Raw genomic sequence first — 23917 nt, 5'->3', positions numbered from 1 at the left:
GGCTCTGCTTCGGTATAAGCTTCTTGAGGAAAATTGCTCAGCGTTTATTCTCAGAATCCTAGAACAAAATCCAGCTCATATGGGACTTAACAAAGGCTGGCTAAATTAATGAATAGAAAGAAAATTGGATCTCGTGAGTAAGGCCTATGTTTGAGGCCTACATGAGTGTGAGAATAATAAAAAAGAGATAGCATGGCAAAAGTACAATGTGTTTAAAATAATGCAGCTTTATCCTATAAATAAGAAAATGCTGGGCAAAAGGAGGAAAAGCCCACTTCGAGGTGAATGAAGCGGGCAAACAATGTACTTTCTTTTAAAAGGTTGGCAGAGAATAGAAAAATAAAAAGAGAAATATAAGTAAATGGAAATGTTGGTTTGGGAATCTGATGTGTCTGGATAATACAAATCTGGCATATGGGAGGAAGGGAGGGAGGGACGAAGGAAAGAGATGGAGAGAAGGAGGGAAGGAGCCAGTGCGGTAGAGCAGGTGCGGGCTGGGCCTGTAGGGCTGGTGGGCGCTCAGAGCCCCAGGGCTCTGCCTCTGACTAGGGCAGCAGCGTGGAGCCTGTGGGCAGAGCAATGACAGGGAGGACGTGTGTCAACAGGGTACTAATAGGACTCACTTCACTTAGGAGTGAGAGGATGAGCTGACAGTGTAAAATTTCAGCACAGTCACATAGCAAGCACCAAACCCAATAGCTAGTGTCAGGATCACTATTTTGTCCCCCAACACTGCAGGCCCAGAGAGGGGAAGCACATGCTCTCGGGGTTACAGATGCCCATCATGGCGGCCCATGGGGGGTCGGGCGAAGCCAGTGCCTGCCCTGCGGGGGAAGCCTGGGCCGGTGGCCAGCTCCTAGAGTGCAGGGGTGCCGGGCCGTGAAGGACGGGCGGAGTACAGGGTGACTGGGCCACACGCTGCCTCAACTGCCTTGGCCTCTGAACCTCCATTCCTCACCCAGGGACGGCAGAGGAGTAGCGACACCCCCTCCAGGGCTCACTAAAGGGATAGAATAAGGCAGAGCCAGTGAACCCTCAGCCCAGGGCCTGGAGGCCGCGAGCTCTCACAGACGGTGCGGCCTGTTCGGCTTCTTCTATTTGGCAGCTGTTTATTGACACAAGCCACGGGCCACACCAGCCGGGACACAAGGTGAACAAGAGACACGTTTCTGGGCCACAAACACATACACCCACACCACTGGTAAGCTACCTAATTGTCAAAACACCGATCTCCACAGCGTGCGTGCTTCTAGAACTGTTTCTGCAGAAATGAACACAACCGGTGACACTGGATTCACTTGCTCAAGGAGAAGCTGGGGAGGCTCTTTTTTTTTTCTTTTTTTAAGATTTTATTTATTTATCTGAGATAGAAAGAGAGCACAAGCAGGGGGAACGGCAGGCAGAGGGAGCCCGATGCGGGACTCGATCCCAGGACCCTGGTGAGGCTCTTCACAGGACAGATCACCGGCAGCTTTCTTTGACTAACAGGCAGGAGAACCTCCAGCCCACCCAAGGCTTGGCCCTGACAAAGCCACCTGCCCAAGGAGAAAGAAAGACAATATGACATTATGACAAAAATATAAAGAGATACCTCTCTGACGTAAAAAAAAAAATATTCTCATTCTTTTTCTTTTTCTTTTTCTTGTTCATTTTCCCAGACAGAAAGCAGCACCGTTGGAGTTACAAGCAGAGACCGCTGTCAACATTAGCTCCCGTGACGCATACCGTATGGCAGGCCCAGCTCCTACTCCAGCTGCTAGGACCAGCCCAGCACAGTGGAACCAGTCCTGGTCCACACTGGAAATGCCTGGGATCCTCAAAATCCTGACACCTGGGTCCCCTCCCCAGAACTTCTGATGTAACCAGCCTCACGTGGGGGCCTGGGCATGGGGACGTTTAAAATCATCCCAAGGGTTCTTATGTTCAAAAAGTAAAAATACTGATCTGAAGGATTAGCTTTAACTTCCAGCATGTTGTTGACAGAAAAAGCAAGCTGAGGAATCTGCACAGTGGTTGGCACATAGTAGGTGCTCAATATATGGTCACTGAATAATTGAAGTATATAGAGTAGCTTCCCTGCTTTTTTTTTTTTTTAAAGGCTATGTATGTGTGGGGGCCTGTAATCAACCACACAGGAAGACCTGGGAGGCCCCCAGCCACGCACACGGGTCCTTGTGGAAGATGGATGGAGTGTATGTGCTTTTTTCACACTTTTCAGTGTATGTGCTTCTCTGGCATAGCCATCTTCACTCCAAGCCCATATCATTTTTTAAGTTAATAATAAAGAAAATGATTTATCAGTGGTTAAAGAAGCCCCACGTTGAGCTTCTCTCGCTTCCCTTTTCTTTACCTATTCAAGGGACAGGAAATAGCCATAAATAGCCAGTGGGAAGGAAAGGTCAAGGGGGGACTGAGTCAGTGAACCAAAGCTGGTAGGGACTGAACTGCCTGGCTCAGCCCTCCAAAATCCCTTCAAAAGTCCCGAGGCCCCTGCCAGGCCAGCAGCAGGGACCCCGAGGTATGCCGGGAGAGCTGAGAAGCAGAGCATTACTAGAGTAGCAACAGGAGCGGGCCTTGGTCCCGGGAGTAGCTGGGGTTCTGAGTTCCCAAGCCAGCTGCCCCTCAGGAGTCCAGCCTTGAAGCTCCACTGGGCCATGGTCCTGGGGTCGCGTCATCTTGGTGACCTCACTCTGACACAACCACCCAGCACTGCCTCTGGGTGTATCAGAGAAAACTCCACACAGCAGGGTTCGGAGAGGCCACTAACGGTCATGTTACCTAATGTGACTGCCACACGGTGCTCTGCGAGCACCCTATCAGGATCCTCCTGCCGCTGCTCGGGGCACTGAGGCCCGGTTTGGGATGCCTGGGTGTGCAGGCCCCTGAATTTCAGGACTCCACAACACGTTATGGCTGGGCTGTGGCCAGCCCCCTACCCATGCTGTCCAAGGGACTCTGCCTAGTGGCCTCCCTACTAGACACACAGCAGGGGCCCCGGTAATGTCTGTGACCCCAAGAAACTTAAAGCACAGGAACACTGAGAAATCCCCACACCCGGCCCTTAGAATGCCAAGGTGCCAGCACCTATTTCCCCACCTACAGGAGCAGGAACTGACATTACTGAGCCACCTGCTCCACACCAGGTTCTTAGAGAGACTGACTTCACCTGCCCCCAGGGTGACAGTACTATTACATCCCCCACTTACAGACAAGAAAACTGGGGCTCAGAGCCATTGGGGCACATGACCGGCATCCCCGCTAAAGGGGCAGAGCCAGAACTCAAGACCCCTGACCTCGAAGCACAAGGCCCACAGTGCTCTCAGAGGACCTGAATAGGGCAGTGGGCTTTCTTCCCAGCCCTGGCCACCTCACCCCAGGTCTGGGCCTCAGGCACTCATCTGGGAAGGGCCGGAGGCAAGCCTGGAGAAGGATCTGGATGGAGGTGGATCACAGCCGGCCTCAGAGACCGCATTGGTGGGCTGAGCCAAGCTGGTGTGGAGGCTGGGGCCCTCTTGAGAGCCAGCCTCTGGGCCAGGAGCCAGGCTGACCTCTGGCCCTCAAGCCTCCCTCTTTCTTAGAAGTCCTCTCAGCTCTGCACTTCCTGAAATTTCTGCTGCAGTACAGCAACCTGCTTAACCCCTTGTCTCCTGGCTTCCTTACCTACCCAGAGTCAGGGCTTTGGTACCTGGGGAGCTGCCTCAGAACCCAGTGGGGAAGGCTCACAGGCATACAGGTGCCATGGGGCTGGGAAGAGGAGAGAGCACGTACCTGGGATCCTCAAGGGCCGCATTTTAGCTTCCCTATTACTCTGTGGTCTTAGAGACTTGGTCCCTCAGTGCCTCGATTTCTTCAGCTTCACAGAGCATGCTTGCAGATAGAGTAATGACAGACTTTGTCAATACCGAGCACATTCTCTGGGCCAGGCGCTGCCATAACAGCTGGATGCGTGTTTCCTCATGAAGTCTTCACAACAACCCGATGAGGCAGACATTCATTATTTTACAGCCGCAGAACAGAGGCAATAGAGAGAGATGGTAGTCGCCCAAGGTCACAGAGGGGGTAAGTGGGGGGAGCCGAGCCAAGGCAGAGAGACCTTCCATTTTGCCTCTGCTGAGTAATGGTATTTCCTCACGGACTTCTCGTCGACTGTGACCCACCCAGGGAGCTGGCCTGGCCCCTTTGCTCTGCGCCCCAGCACCTCGTGGGTGCCTGGCACAGAGTGGGTGTCTGGAGGAAAGGAGAACCAGTACTGTAGATGTGGGAGAGGACATAACCTGGGCTCTGGAATGAGCCACATTGCCAGCCCTGTCACTTCTGAGCTCTGAGACCTTACGGAATTGCATCTGCCTGTCACAACCTCAGCCTTCTCCATGCAAAATGTGATCCTAATTACAGTAACCCCCTGAAAGGGTCCCTGTGAGGATGAGAGGTGTGCACGAAACCCCTTCACCTGCAACTCCAGAAATGGTAACTTTATGATTGTTTTGGATTATTAATTCAAAATTTTACATTTTATTAATTTGAAATGAGAAAATGTCTGCAAAGGGACTTTGAAAAGCACAACACACTGTCTTCTTATGTATTTTGATGCTACTGATCTGCTTGAGGACACAGATAAAAGGAGACCTTTCCCAGATGAGGATGGAGGCATAAGATGGTCAGCTCCAAGGAAAGACTTATGGGGAGGGACATTTGATATCACCCCACAATCCAGCATGCGATGGGGCTGACCAAGGATCGGAGATGCAGCCTGAGAGCCAGGCGGTGCCAGACTGAGCCTCAGACCAGAGTCCAAGACTGACACCAGTCAAGTTGAGGGTCTCAGGCAGGTGATAGCCCCACTGTCTCGGCCACCTGAATGGGCCTTTCAAGACTACTCCACTCAACCTTGCCTCATTGTTCCAATGGGTACAACAGAGGCCAATGAGAGGTAAGGGCTGGCCAAGGTGACTGCTAATTATCAAGCACAGAGCAGAGACCAGAATCCCTGACTCTTGACCCCAACCACCCACGTCCCTTGCCTGGCTGAGCATTCCCACGGAAGCCACCATGCCCACCTCTAGTGCCCAGAAGGGCATTGACCGTGGACGGGTTGATTTCTGCCCAATCCAGGCCACATGCCACATAATGGCCAGCATCTTACTCCCACTCATTCCAGCCTCTGGCTCAGGCCCCAGCGTGTGGTAGGGCTCAGAAATACCTGCTGAGCCAGTGAGACCTTACTCCGTGCTGGGCCCAGCCTACGACGCTTTGAGCCTCACAGGGCTTCGCACAGGTTGACTGCGAGATCACAGAGGTAAAAACCACGGGGGGCAGTGAGAAGGGTGACACGGGTGTAAGGCATGGCCCACTGGGGCAGCTGGGTGGTGGGGAGGGTCGCAAGTTCTGGGCCACACGACCTATGTTCAAGCCCCACCTCCACCATGGACTAGCTGGGGGCGCCTTGAAACACTTCCTTAGCCTTTCTGTGCCTCAGGGGCAGTAGAGTGCTCACCCCTCAGAGTTGCCATGAAGATCTATGAGACACACACACTAGGCACAGGGCCTGACCACAGTCAGCGCTCACCAAACGGTGGCCATTGGGATTGTCTAGAATAGCTGTCTCTGAGCCACACACTGACACACACACACATGCGCCTTCCCTAGGAGCTGGGTGCTTCCAAAAGCAGGGCCATCACCTTGACACACAGGGATAGCGCTTTCTGAAAGGCATCGGCATTTCTCTGCCCCTACCAGGAACATCCTCCAGTTCTTTCTGGAAGGCTCCAACCAGCCTGAGGCCCCTTCATTGCCGCCCTGGACAGTCACACAGCAATTCCTAAGGAGAAACTGAGGCCCACGAGTGCCCTCCCTCTAAATGGCCCCAGTCTCCTGGGTGAAGTAGGGCAGGGTAAGAAGAGCCCTAGGCAGAGAAGAATGAGCTCGAGGTGACCTCAGCCTGGGCATCTCTCCCCTGTGGGCCTCCATGTCCCTTGTAGTAAAAATAAGGGGGTGATCTAAAATCAGATCATCACCTTGGTCCACTGTCCCTGTGATGGCTAATGCTCCATGATTCTATTTCTGTGTTCTCTGTTAACAGCATCATCATCCCCACAATAGCTAGCATTGATTGAACACCTGCTATATGCCAGAAACTAAACTCAGACATTGATATAATAGCAGCTGACAGTTATTGAATGCTCTGATCCACCCGCCATAAACGCTTCCCCTGTGATTGCATTTAGTCCTCACGGCAACCCTCTGCATCCTCACCACCATAAGGATGCCCGAGGTAGGTCCTGCATAATGAGATGGGCTCATTCTGCTGGGGTGTGAACCCAAGAGCCAGGCTTGCAATCACTAGGTCAGGCCCAAGTCCATACGGCTTTGTGCGGCAAGAATTATCATCTCCATTTTACTGATTAAAAAAACGAAAAAAACCTGCAGCCCAGAAAGGGGAAGCGACTCACCCCCCGTCTCACTGTCTGAGATGATGGCCTCCGAGGATATCCTGCTTCAACCTCCTTTTATCCTGATCATCTCAGAAACATCAAAGTAAAGCACTTGGGCTCTGTGACGCTCAGGCCCTACTCAGTTTCTGCTCAGTTACTCTGTCTGGGCCTACAGCTGAGCTGCAGATATCTGAGGTTCCGGCCTCTGGCAGGAGATTGGACTTCCAGATAAGCAGAGCCCTGAATCACAGAAGCTCGCACCCCACCCACTGTCTGGCCCTCACTCAAGCTCGGGGGGGACTCACCCCACAGGGCACTCAGTTGTGGGGCACACTCATTGTCATCTTTGCGGCCATGACGGCTTTCCCCGCTCCTTATGACAATCCTCATTTGGCAGGAAATTGAGGTCATATGCTTGATCTAAGCAGGGAACCAGTGACCAGTGCCCCAAGCAAATTCTATCATCGAGGACATCTTTTTAAATGCCAGCAGATCGTAGAGGATAGGTTGTTTTCCCACCTGCAGAGAGGGAATTTGGAGGTGCAGGTGGCAGGCCTGGCCTCCAGCCAGGCAGAGAACGACAGTGATGAGGGCTGTGCCGTGGCTTCAAATGGTCCTTCCCTGAGAAGTCGCTTCCCTTTCAGTGGCCACCATGGAATGAATGGTGGCTTAGTTCGTCTTTTCAATCCTCCCTTTATATACTCACTTTTTTCCCCCCAGGAGCAGAGAAAAGAGGGAGCTGCTGTGTGATCTCTGAAGGCCTAGGCAGAGTGAAAACAGGAGCAGTCCTGAGGATGGGCTGACTCATTCCCTGACTGAGAGATAAGGCCAGCCCAAGCAGAGGGGGCTTTGGGAAGACCTGGGCTTTTGTTCCCTTTGAGACTAAAATGAATCACCAATCTCAGCAAGTCACACTGGCCAGTCCCAAACTTTCCCAGGTTGAACCAGCACGAGTACTGAAAATGAGTCAGATGGGGGCACCAGCAAGGACAAAAAGGCTGAGCTCCTCCTAACTCTTCACCTTCAGCCTGGTGCTTGGAAGAGGCCAGATGGGACTTCCTTCTTCCTGGAGCAAAGTGGAAGCTGGAACCAGAAAAGGAAGGCCAGGCACAACGCCTCCAACCACATGGGTCAGCAAGGCGGTGACCACCTGCTGCATGCTGGTGCTGTGTGGGGTGCCATTCAACAAGTTCGCTCGTTAGTTCATTGACTCAGGCAGGTGGTCGGGAGCATGGATTGGATGTCTACCAGGTGCCGGGCATTCGGCATGCTATTCCTTCTCCAGACCCTGCAAAGAAGGGCTACGATCCTCATGCGAGGAAGAGGAAACTGAGGCACAGGCCAGGATCACCCAGCCAGGAATCCTTCTCAGAGTTGTCTGACTCTGCAGCCTTGCTTCCCTTAACCCTGTGCCTACAGAGACTTAGTCTTCAGCAGCAGGTGAACATGCCCGTTTTACACGTCACCACCTGGATCGGTTCAGGAGAGTCTAGAACGCCTGAGACTTTTCTCAGCAAAGCTGCCTGAGTTATTTCAGAGGAAAAGCTTGCTGCGAGGAGAAGCAGAAGCTTGGCGTTCTTCTGGGGACTCAGCATTCCGGAGGCCAGATGTGTGAGCCTGACGTCACCCACCAAGCTCCAGGCTGCGCTCCGCTGGCTCGCGAGCCCTGTTCCTCCATGCCCTCCTCCTCCTCCCTTTCCTCGGCATGAAAGAGACTGAGCACTGTTGGCAGCTGCTCCTCAGCATCTGGCGGAACATTCTGCCCCATAGCTGAGCTCCTCTCACTCCCCAGCCATCCCTGGGGACAGCTGGTGACTCATATTTCCATTTTCAATGCACGGCCACGCACCAGATCTTTCCATGATCAGCAGGACTAGCCATATGGCGTCGGGGTTAAGGACATGAGTTGTGACGTCAGACAGGTCTGAGTTCAAATCCTCATCTGCTATTTGTTAGATGTGTGATTTCAAGCAACTAGCTTACCCTCTCTGAGCCTCTGTTTCCCCATTTGTAAATGGAGACCATGGCTATCCGCTCTGATGTCTTCTTCATTGAAAAAATCTCTTCCCATTTGCTTGCAGCTCTGAAAAATGAACTAGTTCATCCTATCAGTTTTCTTTTTTCTATACACATCATCCACAAGCCAAGAAAAGAGGAAGCTGTTACTAGATTTCTTAAAATGGAACAATAATCTTGTATACCTGAAACTAAAGTAATATTGTGTGTCAACTATATTTCAGTTAAAAAAATGAAACGGTAATATTTATATCCTATTTACTAAGTGCCAGGGATCTATTATAAGGTACCAGCCCCATTTTAGAGATGAAGAAACTGAGGCCCAGAGATGTAAAGTAACTTGCCTAATTGTCACACAGCCAGTAGGGAGCTGAGCTGAGATTCATACCGAGGCTGTCTGGCTTCGGAGTCCATGCATTTAATCATCATGTTGAGAAAAGTGAAGACAAAGAGACATATAAACCACACGGCATGATACTAGACACGTAGTAGATTCTGGATAAATGTTTGCTGGTAGTATTGTTATTACTGTTATTGTTGCTTTGCCATCAGCACGTCTGAGTCTTATCCTGGACCATTAGAAGTGGGTCAGGGCTCCTTTCAGCCAAATCTAAGAGTCAAGAAGCTCTTGGATTAAAGGTGGTCAGTTGGCCCACTCAAATGTGTGGGTCCCTTGACACGCCAATTAAATGTTCCTGCCACATGGCCTTGAGCAACTCACTTCATATCTCTGGGCCTCAGTTTCCCCATTTGTCGGGGGGGATGCTCTGCTCTGTCTTATTGTTGAGTTGGGAACAGGAGAGGAAGAGCTAGGTGTGCATTGAATGCCCTATTAAAGATTGTCAGGCCGTCAGCAGATCCTCCAGCCCAGGCAGCCTGGCATCAGAGGCCCATTTTAACAACCGGGCTCTACTCCTTCCCAGGTAGGATGCTCTTATCCAAACACAAAGCTTGCAGGGTTGCCTGGGTAGTTCAGTCAGTTAAGCATCTGACTCTTGATCTCAGCTCAGGTTTGATCTCAAGGTTGTGAGTTCAAGCCCCACATTGGGCTGCACGCTGGGCATGGAACCTATTAAAAAAAATTAAAAAAAGACAAAGTTTGCAGTTTGGGTCCCAAACCCCCACACCAAAAGCCAGTGAGAGGCTGGTGACAGAAGACCTACCTGAGACAGTGTCCCTGAGAAGTTGTAAGTGAAGAGCTAGGTACAGGATTATCAGGAAAAGACAAAAAGAAAGCAAAACTAATAATACTGATAATGGACAAAACAGGATTTGAGGTAAAAAGCACTTCAATAAATGACAAGGGGACTTTTAACTCTCTTTGCCTCTATGTGCCCCCCTCAACTGACTCCTCATTTTTATTATCCTTCCCAGATCTTTTCCACTCATCCAGTTCTTGCATTGTCACTTCACAGTCCAAAGGCTTGTCTCCGAGTTCACTCCTTGAGGGATGAGCCAGCCTCCTCCAGGACTCCACTCTGCTACTCTGCTGCTCGAAGTCACTTCTTGGAGGCTGCTGGCCTGTTGAGATCTTTCCTGCCTGGTCCTCTTTGACCAGCCAGGACTATAGCCCCTCCCTCCCCCCATTCCCAAGGCCCCACGCTTGCCTGGTCCCAGAGCAGTAGTGAGCTTGTCTCCCAGGAGTGGAGGGAGGGTGGGCACCCAAAGGAGTTCTGCCTGGTGAATTGCTCACGCAGTCAGCTCTAGCACTAGCCTGTGAGTATAGGCCTGGCCTATAGTAGGTATTGATTAAAGGCGTGTTGAGTGAACTTAAGAACCCTTAGTCTGTAAGATGTGAGTTCAAACCCCCAAAAAAGGGTGGATATGGAGGTCTTGTCTAGCAGCACTGGTCCTGAGCTACAGAGAGAATTTCTTTTTAATTTCTTTTCAAAGATTTTCAGCTAGAAAATATGTCCACTGGAATCTTCCAAGCCCATGCCCATGTCTTACTTCCTTCATCCAATGTACCTTGATTGTTTTGTTGCTAAGCACTTGGTGTTGTAAGAATGCAGAATTGTGTAAAGCTTCAAGCAGCTAACACTATAGAAGGGACAGGAAGTCATCGGCTATTTTTTGCAGATATTTGTTACGTACAGTGCAATAGGGTACAAACACTTTACGGAGCTTAGAGTTTTGGGGGTGGGGAGTAACAGGCATCAAAACCATTGTCACAGCAAGAGTCAGGAATCCCCCCAAAAGAGCTACCTCTCAATACACTCACTCTGAGGTTCAGCTGGGCTGATATAGAATCTCAGCTTCTTCACTTACTTCATGTGACCTTGAACAAGAGGCTTAAGCTCCTTGAGGCTCAGTCTCACTATATGTAAAATGGAAATCATAATTACTCTCTGCCTAGGGTCATCCTGAGAATTATGAGAAGCAACTCAAGGGGCTGGCTTAGCATTTTTATCGTTAGGATAATGATGGTGACAATATCATAAATACCAGATGAATGGTATAGAAAGTGGGGAGGGGAATACTTCTTCCTGAAGAGGGGATGGTATGGATGAGAATTTTCAGGAGAAGGGAGCTGATGAGCTGAGTTTTAAAGGAAGGTTTGGATTTCTATACAAGGAAGTGGCAAAAGTGAATCTGTTCAGAAGTAGAAAAATGAATGATTCAGAAGGTCATTAAAATAAAACAAATAAAGAATCTAAACCAAATGACTGGGCTCCTTAAAAATAGGTTATTGCATTGCCAAGCTAAGAAAGCGTTAGTCAGGGAGAGGAGGTGGTTACTGGGAAATCTCACCCAGTTCAGCATTATTGAGAAGTTGTGGGTTTCTGGAGGCTTTGGTGGGTGTTGCACAATCTTGTGGGGTCACGGTTACCCGAACCCTGGTCCAGGACTGAGAGGGAAGTGTCCGGGACGAGACTGATATTAGAAAAAAGAAAGACGCTACTTAAAAGTGGAGCTTAAAAGTGGTTAAATGTATTGGAAGAGTCTGGGGTGGGTCTGTAGGCCAGCAAACATCTGTCCCAAGGAAACAGGACATGCGACATCTGGAAGGCAGGAACGGTGCATGCCCAGGGATTTGGCTCTGATCCATGGGGCAGACATCCCATTTCTTCTCCCCCACGGTCCTGTACCCCTCCTCACTTTCCCCAAGCTCTCATTCTGCAGGGACACCCAAGCCTTCTCCGTCCAACTGTTGGAACTGGGAAGATTGGGCTCAGATCCCAGCTCTGCCACTTGCTCACTGTGTGATCTTAGGCAAATCACTTTACCTCTCTGTGCCTTTATTGTTTTTTATTTATTTGTCTATTAAAAAAATCATAGTATTCACTTCACTGGATTGTTGTGGGGAGTTAGTGAAACACACACCTGGCACACATAAGTGCTCAGAAAATGTTAGTTCCATCATCTTCTCTCATTCTCTTCCTTCTTCTGACTTCATCCTTCCCTACCGGTTCTGATGATGTCTTGCTGGAGGTACCCATGGCGTCTATGGGCAAATAATTCGATGCCACCTATCTGGTACCCTGCAGGTAAGATCATTGATTCATTTGTGTCGTTCAATTTACATTTATAAATACCTATAATGTAACTAGCATTGTTCTTGGAATAAAGACAAAAATATTACATGAAGGCAAAGAAATGAGGCGCATACAAGAGATGGAAATGAAGTACCATGGGATTGAGAAAGGAAACATTGACATTTACGTGCCCCTGCCATGTGCCAGGCATGGAGGTGGACAGCAGGGTAAGTAGGTGAAAATGGTACAGCCTGGGGCTTTGGAGGGGCCACAGCTCAAGGGGAAACAGACACATAGACCCAAATGATGGTTGTGGGGGCCCACTGGAAGCTGTAATGTTATTGTCTTGGGCAAACTTAGGAAGACTTCCAAGAGGAGGTGACAGAGGAGCTGGGCGCTGAAGGGTGAGTATTCACCAGATGGATAAAGCCAGAAAGAGCATTTTATTTTTTTAAAATATTTTATTTATTTATTTGACAGAGAGAGAGAGAGATAGCGAGAGCAGGAACACAAGCAGGGGGAGTGGGAGAGGGAGAAACAGGCTTCCCGCTGAGCAGGGAACCCGATGAGGGGCTCGATCCCAGGACCCCGGGATCATGACCTGAGCCAAAGGCAGACGTTTAACGACTGAGCCACCCAGGCACCCCCAGAAAGAGCTTTTTAAACTGAGGAATAGCCTATGTGAAGGCCCAGCCACGTCACAAAAACAGAGTGTTTGGGGAAGAGTTGGGTGTGTCTTTAGAGGAAGTGAAAGAAAGTCTTTTCATTGAGCACAGGACCTGGCACAGAGTAAGTGCTCAATAAAAGTTGGTCACTATTACTGTCAGATAGTTCATGAACTTGTTCCCTGGCGGTTAGTAGTCGATATTGCTAAGACTCACTGCAAAGAACCCAATTGCCTCCCTGGACCAAGGCAGGCTCAGGGGCAGAGGAGGGAGAGAAGTGAGCTTCAGAAAGAGGCTGTCGTGTGGGACAGGCGAAGGTTCAATTCCTGCTTCAGGGGGCCTGTGCAGGCTCCTTCCTCCCTGGGACAGCACATTCTGTTCCGTTCCCCAAGCAGAACCTCAAGAATTGGCAGGCCTAATGACCAGGGCCAGGCTGACGGGAAGGTGGGCCACACTGGGGCCCAAGTCATCTGCCTGTCCTGATGAGCCAGGCCCTGGGGATTCCGCCGGCCCCAGGGAGCATTTGGAGAAGTACTCTGCAAGTCATCTGCTCTGTGTGATCACTGCCTGTCAGGGCCGCGCAGGGCTGGCGGGGAAATGGGCAGATTGCGGCACAGCGCAGTGGGAACCAAGTGCTCAGGCCTGGGAGCTGTCTTCTTGAGTCTGTTACCACAAGACAGTTACGTAATCGGTTTGCTCATTCCCTCAACAATTGTATATTGAGTGCCAACTGTGTGCCATGTGCTGTTTCAAACTCTGGGGGCACCATGGGGCCAGACACAGCATTCCTGCTTCAGGGAGTTCTAGAAGAAACATTCTGAAAGAAAAATACACACTAACAACGCCCTACTCCATTTATTGAGGCTTTACTAGGTGCTGAGCCCTGTACCATGCACTGCGCCAACAGTACTTCATTTAATCTCCTTAGTGGATTCATGAGACAAATTTTATGTCTCATAATTGTTATCCCATTTAACAAATCACATTCTCCTTCTTTAGGAACCCACCTGCAAGGACTCCCCTTCCCCAGCTCTGTCTGTCGTTGCCTCTCAAAGGGGCGTGAGCTACGGTGGGGTGCAAATGATGACACCTGGCCTTGCTCTTGGCTTACAGTGACCTAACAAGGTAGGAATGAGGGGCCTGGCATCCTCTGATAACAGTCGGGTCCTGCCCGCCCAAACCACTCTCCTGAACTCTGAGAGCTTTCAAATGCTTTCAGAGCCTTGTAATAATGTCCTTTCCCAACATTCCTTAATCATCATTACTCTGGACTCAGGCATTTAATTGCTCATCTGTTTCTCCATTCCTTCACGAATAGAGAATTTCTTTCATGATTGCATCAGGAAAAGAGCTGCCTTCGACCAAATCGTGCTGTAGGTGCCTGCTCCCCGCCCCCCCGCCCGCCCCGAGGTAATCGTTCTCTGCCACTCACTCTATTCCTCTGCCACCCACATGTGAGCCCTGCCATGTGCCAGGTACTTGGGTCAGGAGCCCCCAGGGAGGCAGAGGAAGAAGCAGGCCTCTGTGGTAAGTGGGGATAGAGAGGGACCAGACAGAAGATAGCCCAAGGGGCTGGGGAGTCCAGAGGTCATGTCACCTAACACAGTGACGGAACAGCACCTGGGTCTGGAAGGCCAGAAGTCATCCAGAAGCTCTGGAGGCTTCTGAAAACTCCACTTAAGTAGCCCTGTTCCCTTCCCCAAAGCCCCTCTCCACCTCTTCCCGGCTCTCCACCGCCAGCCACAACTGTGAACGCTCCTCCCTGCTCTCCAAGCACCCAGGCTTTCTCTCCTTTCTCTTCCTACCATTTCCCACTTGGCAAGACCAAAGCTAAGGGAACTGAGCATGTGTCAACACAAGCAGCTGGGGCACTGCTGCCATTCAGTGTCCTGGGTCTCGCCTGTACTCACGAGAAACTCCTTCCAGTGGTTACTGCTGGAGGGACCCCAAGGGTTTGGCATACCAATTTATACCCTTTAGAACAATTAATTTCTTCTTTGCACGTACATTAATTTTATATTTATAAAAAAAAATAATGAGGGACGCCTGGGTGGCTCAGGCAGTTGAGCATCCGACTCTCGGTTTCGGCTCAGGTCGTGATCTCAGGGTCGTGAGATCCAGCCCCATGTCGGGCCCCATGCACCCGAGGAGTCTGCTTGAAGCTCTCTCTCCCTCTGCCCCTCCTCCCACTCTCGCTCTCTCTCTCACACAAATAAATAAGTAAGTCTTTAAAAACATAAAATAAAATAAAAATAAATAAATAAATAATGATATCCCCATGAGGCCTGTCTCTAACATTGCAGGGGCGCAGAGAAAGAGAGCAAAAGGAGGCCCGTGACCACTGCCTACCCTCTCCTTCCCTTCCTGTCCTGGATCCAGCCTCTGGGCAGCCATCTGGGGACAGCCCAGTCCACATTTGCTCTGCCAACTCCCTCACAGCCAAAAGCAGATCTTTGGTCTACCCTTGTTAGGTAGCGCCTGGAAAGAGGCCTATGCAGGCTCTGGGAATGGACTAGGGAATATTAAACAGGAAATGCACAGGTCCTGGGTGCCCCAAAAATGTGAGGACGTGTTAATATTACATCCACCCAACAGCAGGATTACCAGTGTCTTTCTCTTCAATTCTTCCTTATTGTTGGAACATTTTACATCTAGCAGAACATTTATGATCTTTACATGGCCCCCAAATTACTCAGCCACATTTGGAGGAACAAGATGACCGCAGAATGGCACATGGGTGGAGGGCACTGTGAGGAGGGAAGGCTGGGGCACCAGGCAGAGCTATAGCACATTTTGGATTTTGTCACTTCTTAGCTGAGGGCCTTGAGCAAACTCACTTAGCTCTCTCAGCTTCAATTTCCTTCTCTGTTAAATGGGAATAGTCATAACCATTTGCAGGGTTATTGGAATGATTGAGTGGCCAGGCAAATGAGTGGCACAAAGATTTTTAAATATAGTTACTATTTTTTAAATGTCAATCGATGCCAGGAATATTTTGATGATCCTCCTAGGGTGGTTTCAACACACTTATTTCCTGGTCATAATCACTTCCTTTATCACCTCTTACGTCATCCTCAGCCTTTACCTCATCCACCCTCCCTGCGCTGTCCCTCCCATTAGCCACATCACTACTCCCTGCCCCGTGCTTAGCTCACCCCCAACCTGGAGCTCAGCCTGAGATGAAAAGGGCCAGCGGGCACACTTTCTCTTTTACCTCAAGCTACTATTTTGACATTTACTCTCTCCCTGGCCCATTTCAGAGCCTCTTAGTCACCTCTGCAGAAGCAGTGTGAATGAGCTCAAATTGGTGTGTTCCCAGGGTCATTTACATGTTAAACTGGCTTAAGCTAAGATTTCATTTCTTGATCAGAGAGCCAAGGTAAGTGGACATAAAGCCGGCTGGGGAGCCAGAGACTGGGATTAAAGTCCCGTGTCTGTACTTCTAATTGTGAGTCTCTGAGGAGTCATTGCACCAATATGAGCATCAGTGTCCTCATTTATAAAATGGAAGAATGAGGGGCACCTGGGTGGCTCAGTAGGCTAAGCATTTGCCTTCAGCTTAGGTCATGACCTCGGGGTCCTGGGATCGAGCCCCATGTCAGGCTCCCTGCTCAGCGGGGAGCCTGCTTCTCCCTCTCCCTCTGCTCCTCCCCCTGGCTTGTGCTCTCTTGTAATCTCTCTCTCTCTCTCAAATGAATAAATACAATGTTAAAAAAAAAAAACGAAAGAATGATTCTTACCCAGTTTTGTATCACAGATCACCAACATGTGTAAGACACTGAACAGGAATTTGGTGAGTGATGGCAATTTAGGTGGAGGCCAGATCATGCAGGGCCTTGAAAAATAGACTAGTGAGTGTGGGCTTCATGCTGAGGGTGGTGGGGAGCCATGGAAGGCTCTAAACAGGGGTGGCACTACCAGATGGTGGAGTTGAGATGTGGGAAGTCTTGCTCAGGTGGCAAGATGGGGAGAGGCAAGAAGTGGGGAGACCAGGCAATGGCCATGAGACCTGTACTCGGGCAGTGACTGGGAAAGTGGGGACAGATTCAAGAGCTGGCCTGGAGTAAAGGAGAAGGTGTCCTCATTTGCCACTCTGTTGTCACCTAGAGAGTCTAGGTGACAACACCGTCCAACACAGATCATCTGGATTTAACCAGGGGATAGGGGTGGGGGATGGGGAGCAGAGTGGCAGGAGGAGGAATAATGCGAGAGAAAGAGTTGGTGAAATGGAAAACAGAAATCTTGATTTTTGTTGTCCAATTTTTCAAACCCTGATTTCAGCTAGAAATAGCAATACCCAGCAAATCAGAAGTGAAGTAGAAAGTTTGTGTCAAGAAATAATGATAGTTAACTTTCACTGAGCTCTTACTATGCGCCAGGCTCCATGCTAGGCAATGCACTCTATTATCTCATTCAATCATCACAATCAGCCCATAAAGGAGGTATCATCATCATTTCCATTTTAGAGATGAAGAACACAGGTGCACCGAGGTGAAGGATATGGGCTAGGGTGAGGGAGAACAAGGTTCGTGATTAAAGGTGGTCAGACCCCAAACTCCAAGTTCTAACAGAAGACTAAATATCTTATGAGACGTGAGCAAAATGAAAACCAGAAGTCTGAGATGTCCAGTAATAGCAACATAGTTACTCCTCCCTACTGATATTCAGTAAGCCTATGAAAAGGTGATGTAATATGACATAAGTAGAAAAAGCACCTTATATATAGCGTAACGACAAGTGTGTCTTAAAAGTACATGGACTCAAGATACTATTTACAAAAGCAACCACAAATTTAAGGTACCTAACATAAGTTGTCAGGACCTTTTTAGGAAAATTACAACATTTTATTAAATGACATTGAAGAAAACCTAAATACATGAAGATGCATACTGTGTTCATGGATAGGAGGGCAATTCTCCTTAAAGTGTCCTAACACTATTTTAATCAAAAGCCCAACTCAGTTTTTCTGATAACCTGGCAAGCTGAATCTTCAGTTTATATGGAAGGGCAAAGGGCCAAGAAAGGTTAAGACACTCCCAAAGCAGAATTCTGGGCAGGGAATTAGCATACCATATATCAAAATATATGATAAAGCAAACACATTTTCAACAGTATGAAATCGGTACAGGGATTGACAAATACATTTAGAATAAAAGGTCCTAATAGAAGGATCCAGACGTATTAGAAAACCTGATTTCTGATGGAGAATGCCCTGAAGAACAATGAGGTAAGGAACTAGTTATTCCATAAATAAGACTGGGAAAATTGGCTCTCCAAATGGGGAAAACAATACCCCTTAGCACACGAAAAATCAATTCCAGGTGGGTCAAGGGCTTAAATATGAAAGAAAAACCTTAAAACTTACAAGAATTATAGAAAAAAGAAGGGAATCCTGCCACTTGTGACAACATGGATGGACTTGAAGGGATTATGCTAAGTGAAGTAAGTCAGAGAAAGAATACTGTGTGATCTCATTTGTATGTGGAATCTAAGAAAACTGAACTCATAGAAACAAAGTGTAGATTGTGGTTACCAACGGCTGGGAGTGGAGGAAATGAGGAGATATTGATCAAAAGCTACAAACTTCAGGGGCACCTGGGTGGCTCAATTTGTAAGGTGTCTGACTTTTGGTTTTGGCTCAGATCATGATCTCAGGGTCATGAAATTGAGCCCCGCATTGGGCTCTATGCTCAGTGGGGAGTCTGCTGAAGATTCTTTTTCCTTCTCCCTCTACTCCCTCACTCGCATGCTTGCATGCTCTTTCTCTCTCAAATAAATAAATAAATCTTCTTTAAAAAGGTACAAACTTCAGTTATGGGATAAATTCGTTCCGAAGATCTAACGTGCAGCATGGTGACTATATTTACAGTACTGCATTGTACACTTGAAATCTGCTAACAGAGTAGATCTTGAATGTCCTCGCCCCCCACATACACATACACAAATGGTAACTATGTTAGGTAATGGATGCATTAAGTAACCTTATTGTGATAATCATTTCACAATATGTATGTGTGTCAAATCATCACATCATACACCTTAAACTTATCCAACATTATCAATTATATCTCAATAAAGGTGGGAGATAAAAGCTCTTAGACTAAGATAAAGAATATCTTTATGATCTCAGGGAGAGACAGACTTCTTGAGCAAAATACAGAAAGTGAAACCACAAAGAAAAAATCAGTACATCCAACTAGATTAAAATAATTTCCGTTCATCAAAAGACAGCGAAAGAGATGAAATGACAAATGATACATTTGAAGAAGATATCTGTAATGTATAATCAATAAATGATTAATATCCAAAATAAAGTCCTACACATTCATAAAACTGAGACAATATAATAGGAAAATGAGCAAAAGACTTAAACAGATATTCTACATAAGAGGAAATAAATATGACCAAGAAACCTATGACAAGATGCTTAATCCTCTTATTACTCATAAAGATGCAAAATAAAACCACATTGTCGTTTCACACCCACCAAACCAGTGAAAACTGTAGCTGTGACAATAGTGTTAGGATACTGAGCAGCTAAAAGGATCACTTACTCTTGATGACAACAGGTATGTAAACCATACTGACGCCATCTTGGACAAATCTGCCATGATGACGACTCTATGACCTGAAGCTTTCTTGAGCACAGTCCCCCCACCCCCACACTCTTTCTTTTTGTCTAACCACACCCTTAAATACACCCCTGGGGTATAACATCCTTGATTGGCTCTGTAAAAGCAGGTCTGACACAGGTGGGGTCACAGAGATCTACTCGTCCTGTGGCTGCCCAAGACATGCCCAAGGCATGCTTCTGTCTGTAAGTCCCCTTAATAAACCACTTCTCATCAAGCTGGACTTGTCGGCTTTTTTCTTGAGTCTTACAGCTCCTTTGGAGGTCATTTTGCCTATACCTCCCTTTCACAGAACAACAATGTACATTGGGATGCCACACTGAAAAATAACACACACATATCTTATGACCCAGAAATTCCATTCTTAATTATATCAGTGGAAAAACTCTTACACATGTGCACCAGGGTATATATACTAGAATAGCCACAACTGTTTTGTTTAAAAAAAAAGTGAAACCACTTCACATACACATTAGGATGGCTATTATTAAAACACCAAGAAAAAAAAAAACCCAAAACCAAAAAATATTAAGTGTTGATGAGCACATGGAGAAATTGGAACCCTTGAGCACTGCCGGTAAGAATGTAAAATGGTGTAGCTGCTGTGGAAAACAATATGGCAGTTCCTCAAAAATGAAAAATAGAATAACCATATGATCCAACAATTCCACTTGTAGATACATACCTGAAAGAATTGAAAGTAGGGTCTTGAACAGATATTTGTACACCCAGGTTCATAGCAGCATTAGAGCCAAAAGGTTGAAACAACCCAAGAATCCACCAACACGTGAATGGATAAACAAAAGGTGGTACATACATACTATGGAATATTACTTCTCTTTAAAAAGGAAGGAAATTCCAACACATGCTTCAATATGAATGAAACTTGAGGACATAATGGTAAGTGAAATAAGCCATTCACAAAAAGACAAAGACTTTCCACTTAAATGAGGTACCCAAAGTAGCCAAATTTATAGCAGCAGAAATTAGAATGGTGGTTGTCAAGGGTTGGGGTGGGGAGAGAATGGAAGGTATTGTTTAACTGGCACAGTGTTTCAGCCTGGAAAGAGGAAAAAAGTTCTGGAGCTGGATGAGAGTGACGGTTACACAAGGTGAAGGTACTTAATGCCACTGAACTGGACACTTAAAAATGGTAAATTTTATGTTTATATCTATTTATCACAATAAAAATAGATCCTTAATCATTGTGTTTAATTAAAAAATGTTTTCAAGATGAAAAAAAGTCCTGGAAACCATCCACATGTCCATCAGCAAGAGAATGGGTAAATAAATAAACCCCTGGGTGGGTTGTGAGGGAGGGGCACATGGGGATTTCTAAGATATCTGATGATTTGCTAAGCGGGGTGATGATACATGGATATTTACTCTATAATTCTTTTAAGTAATGCATCTGTATTATATAGTCTTTTGGTGTGTATATACAGTATTGCATAATTTTAAAAAACCTACACATAGAAAAAGGAGTGGAAGAACTCTACATGTGATGGTGTCGCAGAAGTAGGGCCCTTTTACTTTCTATTTTCCTGTATTTTTTTAAATATTCTTTCACACTTCTATAGGGAAACAAGCATTAAATTATATTTAGAAAAAAAGAAATGAAGAGAGATTTTTCCCTCAGATTTGTTCAGAGAAAAAGGAAGTGAGGGGAAATGGGTGAAAGCTTTGGGCTTCCCTTAATTCTAGTAGGAACAGAAGATGACATTAAAATGTTGAGGCAAGAGGCAAAATGCTAATTAAGAGATAATGAGTTTTCACTGCAATCTCGAGGAGGGGAATGGTTCCTCCAAAGGCAAACTCCCCAGTCCCTCTTCTCAGGAAATCCCTGCTGGTCTCAAGAGTGGGCAGAGGGTTTTAATGCCCTTTTGAAACAAGCGACATAACCAAGGAGATGAAGCCACAAGGCTCAACCAGTCCTTGTCAGTGTCGGTTTCAGATGAAAACTTTGGCACACATCCCCTTTCAGCAGCCTTAAAGACCAGATGAAAAAGAAGAAAAAGAGGAACATCACAGAGCTAAGAGAAATAGTTGAGCTAGAAGATGGTTTGAAAGAAAATATGATTCAACAGTCACCATATATCTGGATAGCATGACTGCCATTTGGGTAAATTTAATTCAAGAGATCTTGAGTTTTTCTTTCTGTACTATCATTATGTACCTCCTCTCTCTCATATCATCACTGAAAGCTCAACACAAGACAACAGACTCCATTGTTCACAGTTTTGAGGCATACCTGTACTTCACAAACATGTAGGCAGCCCCCACCTTGAGTGCAGGACTTGTGTGGAGCCTGGAGATACAGATGAATGAGACAGAGACCCTCACTTCAAGGAGCTCACCCTCAAGAGTGGGAAGCAGATATAATGGCAGTTAGAATGGGTTGGAAATGGGATGACTGTGTGGCTCAGTTGGTTAAGCATCTGCCTTCAACTCAGGTCATGATCCCAGGGTCCTGGGATGGAGTCCCGCATCGGGCTCCTTGCTCAGTGGGGAGCCTGCTTTTCCCTCTGCCTGCCGCTCCCCCTGCTTGTACTCTCTCTCTCTCTCTCTCTCTCTCTCTCTCTCTGACAAATAAATAAATAAATCTTTTAGAATGGGATGGAAAATGCTTTGACCTCCATAAGTAGAAGACATTGTGGGCCACAGCACAGGGGTGGGACATTTAACCTAGCCTGGGGGTGACTGGAAGGGCGACCAGGAGACGGCCCTCTATCAAGTTGCAAAGGATACGTAGGGATGCGTAAAGGATGAGTAAACTAGGCAAAGAAGGGTTAGGATGAGGAGCTTGGTCTGCCATGCAGGGAAGACTATACAGGCATGGATGTGGAGGAGAAATAACCACATGGCATGAGGGGAACCGCCAGTAGTTGGGTTTTTTTCTGGAGTGCGATTGTGATATAAGAAATAAATATTTGGTCTTCATCCTGTTTCTGATGTAGAGCTTCTAAAACCCTTAGGATTGTGGGGCGCCTGGGTGGCTCAGCTGGGTAAGCGTCTGATTCTTGATTTCAGCTCAGGTCATGATCTCAGGGTCATGGGATCAATTCCGTGCTCAGTGTGGAGCCTGCTTAAGATTCTTTCCCTCCCTCTGCTCCTGCCCCTTCCCCCACTCACGCGCATGCTCTCTCTCTCTCTCTCTCTCTCTCTCCTAAAATAAATAAATAAATCTTTAAAAAAAATAAAAAAATAAAACTCTTAAGATTTCCTAAATGATAAACATGATAAAGTTGTCTTTCGTTATTCACAGTGAGCCGCTTTGAACAACACCTGAGTGTATGTTACCGAGGTGACTTTTGGAAAGCCCCTAAAGATGGGTGGGGCTGGTGCCAGGGGAACCAAACACAAGATTGATTGGAGGGTTGTAATTTAGCCCCTTCCACCACCTTCAGGAAGGGGAGAGGACCTGGAGATTGAGTTCAGTCACCAATAGCAATGGTTTGATCAGTCATACCTGTGTAATGAAACCTCCATAAAAACCCCAAAGCACGGGGTTTGGAGAGCTTCCATGCTGGGAAACACATGGAGGTGCTGGGACAGTGGCAGCTCCTCACCCTATGTACTTCATCTGCCTGTTCGTCAGTACCTTTATAATATTCTTTATAATAAACTGCTAAACATAAAGAAATGTCTGAGTTCTGGGAACCAATCTAGCAAATTAATTCAACCCGAGGAGGGGGTCTCAGGAACCTCTCACTTATAGCCACTCAGAAGCACAAACGACAACCCAGACTTGAGAATGGCATCTGCAGGGGGGCAGTCTTATAGGGCTGAGTCCTTAACCTGTGAGATCTGATGCTATCTCTAGGTAGATAGTGCCAGAATTGAGTTAACTGTTTGGAGGTGCTAGAGAACACATTCTGCATGGAGCATTGACCAGAAGAGGCTGGAGAATTTATAAGGAGCCCTGTGTCGAAGATCTTTTATTACCAGGTTGGGGGACTTAGACCCAGCCCCTGGGTACTGGGCAACCATGGAGGCATTTTAACAGGAAAGAGAGGTGTCCAATTTGTCCCATGCATTATGATCAATTTCCTTTAAATGACCCTTCTGATGATGTCATAAGCCAAAGGAAACTTAGGGTATAAACCACAGGCAGATTAGGTAAAGGGCAGGTAGAGTCCAAATTTGGAAAACCAAGTCCACATCTGAATCCTGCTCCACTACTCACCAGCTGGGGTGAGTCACTTCTGTTCTCTGAGCCACTATGTGATCATCTGTAGTGGGGCTAATGCGAGCACCCAGTGGAACACCATGAGATCTTGTGTAGGTCTGTATTCACCTGAAAAGAAAATCTCTCGGATATATCACTGATCCAAAGGTTAAATGGCAGAATAATACATATGATACCATTAATCTTAAAGGAAAAAGAGAAAGAACACATATATGTATGAAAAATGCAGAGAAAAACATTGGAAGGGTTCACACGAAATTGAAAGAGAGGCAGAAGAAAACCAGGACTGGAGCTAGAGATCAAAGGGGGGCTTCACCTTATCTGTCAGGTTTTTGTTTTTACATGGAAAATGTATCCCTACACTATTTGTATACTTAAAAAAATTAATTTAAAAATAGCCTGACATGGGCGCCTGAGTGGCTCAGTCGGTTAAGCGGCTGCCTTCAGCTCAGGTCATGATCCCAGGGTCCTGGGATCGAGCCCCATGTCCGGCTCCCTGCTCAGCAGA

The 23917-nt window shown here is 47.3% G+C and overlaps 1 long non-coding RNA gene across 1 annotated transcript; it reads right to left on the bottom strand.

The window, feature by feature from the left end:
- Positions 1-1367: 1367 nt before the first annotated feature.
- On the bottom strand, positions 1368-23876 carry LOC141371904 (uncharacterized). The gene is made up of 4 exons (XR_012377230.1): positions 23407-23876; positions 11768-11929; positions 7138-9516; positions 1368-1535 (listed from the first exon to the last, which is right to left on the bottom strand). It is a non-coding gene; the product is annotated as an uncharacterized lncRNA (long non-coding RNA).
- Positions 23877-23917: the final 41 nt, after the last annotated feature.

The sequence above is a fragment of the Callorhinus ursinus genome, unplaced genomic scaffold (genome assembly GCF_003265705.2).
Source record: "Callorhinus ursinus isolate GAN/ISIS: 27379988/994484 unplaced genomic scaffold, GSC_fseal_2.0 scaffold3, whole genome shotgun sequence".
Lineage (NCBI taxonomy): Eukaryota > Metazoa > Chordata > Mammalia > Carnivora > Otariidae > Callorhinus > Callorhinus ursinus.
Note: the sequence above shows the minus strand (reverse complement) of the source record. Positions and strands in the feature narration are given on the sequence as shown.